Source organism: Etheostoma spectabile, unplaced genomic scaffold (genome assembly GCF_008692095.1).
Source record: "Etheostoma spectabile isolate EspeVRDwgs_2016 unplaced genomic scaffold, UIUC_Espe_1.0 scaffold273, whole genome shotgun sequence".
Lineage (NCBI taxonomy): Eukaryota > Metazoa > Chordata > Actinopteri > Perciformes > Percidae > Etheostoma > Etheostoma spectabile.
In genome coordinates this window covers 1,314,716-1,316,435 of record NW_022605577.1, presented here as the reverse complement: position 1 = coordinate 1,316,435, position 1,720 = coordinate 1,314,716, and the positions used below count along the sequence as shown (strand labels likewise).

Sequence of the window (1,720 nt, the reverse complement as noted above, 5' to 3'; positions counted from 1 at the left end):
GCCGAGTACTCGGATCATCCCTACGCAATACTAATGTTGATTAACCCTTGTGTTGTCCTTGGGTCCAATTTGACCAATTTTTTTAATACCAGAAATATGGGTTCCTTACAACCATATTACCCAAAGTAACATGGATGCGTGCACGTTGTATGGAAGCCATTCAACATTCTACTTCCATTGAATTTGGGGTGTTTTAGTTAACTTAATAGCATTTGAATTTTTTTTTTAAATGGTTTCAAAACATATCCTGACTAAACTTTGATGGCTACCAGTCTGCGATTCACTCAACATCCTTTGATCTAAACTATTATTCAAAACAATTCACAATGTCCGCTTTTTTCTAAACTCAAAAATTAGGTATTTCATGTACAATAGGTTTATTGACCATGAATTTGAAAAAAAAAAAAAGCGTTGAGAAAAAATGACAAAACATTTTTGAAAAGTGTAAAGAACAATTTATTTTAAAATTTTGACCCAGATGGACAACAAATTCCTAGTGGACGGAAAGACAACACAAGGGTTAACCCTGTGTTCAACAATTGGACGAATATATTTGCGATTGGTTGAGTGGCCTACACCTCCGTTTTTTGCTGTTGTCTTTAGGCGTTTTTTGTAATTTTATTTTAATTTAATGGACTGCCTCCAAAGAAAGAGTGAGAGTCGTTGGTCAGCGGAGTGTCTAGAGCCAGCATGTTCTCACAATGAATTAAAGGTTCATTTCAACCACACCAGAGTTTGAATAGTGACTACAAAGACTAATTACAGGAACACCCTGCGCGCTGAAAAACAGCCAATCGCATCGAAGCGTAGATTCGAGCCTGATCATAGGCTGGCTGTTCATACCAGACGCTCAGTTCTCCGCGCCGGTCAGAAAGCGATACTTCTCCTCTTGACTCTATAAAACGTCTCTCTCAGTTTTATTTTGAAATTGGATTTATTTTGTAAAGTATCCTGCTGCGCTGTGGCCTTCCTGTATGTGCTTACCTGCCTGGCTTGGCACATTTCGCTCGCGGAAGAAGCAGAGGAGACGCCGAAACGATCGCTCGGCCGCTCCCGATCGCAGTCCGTGTGGACTGACAGATTGAACAACATGGCCGCCGAAAGGAAAATAGCTCCTCTTTATGGCGGTTATTACTGTGTGCTGTTACGACCTGGCCCGTTGGTATGATGGGCGTAACATAAAAAAAAGATGAATGTGGATGAACCAAACAAAAGGGCAACGAGGTTTTAGAAAAAAATAAAGGAAGTTTAATTACTACAATAGATGAACAGTTAACACAAAGAGAGCTAATGGGTGCTTCCTAATAAACAAAGATTAGACAAACAGAACTAAAGAAGCACAGCACCCATTACCTTACCAAATTATAATATAGGTAACAAAAGACCAAAAACAAAGGCTTTACGCAAAACAGAATCTTATTAGTCACTCTTACTAGTGTAGCAATAGCTTTTAGCACAAAAGGTTTCTAACACAACAATCTCCTATTGCAATGGTTTCTAACACAACAATCTCAATACCACAATGTCTAATACAATAGTTTCTAACCGGACCGCATGGCAGACTGATCTGAGCATTCAGCCGCCCAGACAGATGAATCCAAGCGCCTTTTGACTCTTGCTGGGCTGATTGAAGGACGTTGATTGGCAGGATCCACAGCAGCCGCGCCGATCCACAGCAAGGCCTGGAACAGGGGGAAGTGGGCGGAGCCATCACGCCGGC

General features: G+C 40.9%; 1 long non-coding RNA gene across 1 annotated transcript in view; it reads left to right on the top strand.

Annotated features, from left to right (window-relative positions):
- LOC116685951 (uncharacterized) overlaps positions 1-1,042 on the top strand; it is a 16,027-nt gene extending 14,985 nt beyond the window's left edge. Inside the window, exon 3 of the long non-coding RNA XR_004331088.1 lies at positions 916-1,042. This is a non-coding gene — a long non-coding RNA (uncharacterized LOC116685951). The remainder of the gene's footprint in view (positions 1-915) is intronic.
- The last annotated feature ends 678 nt before the right edge of the window (positions 1,043-1,720 follow it).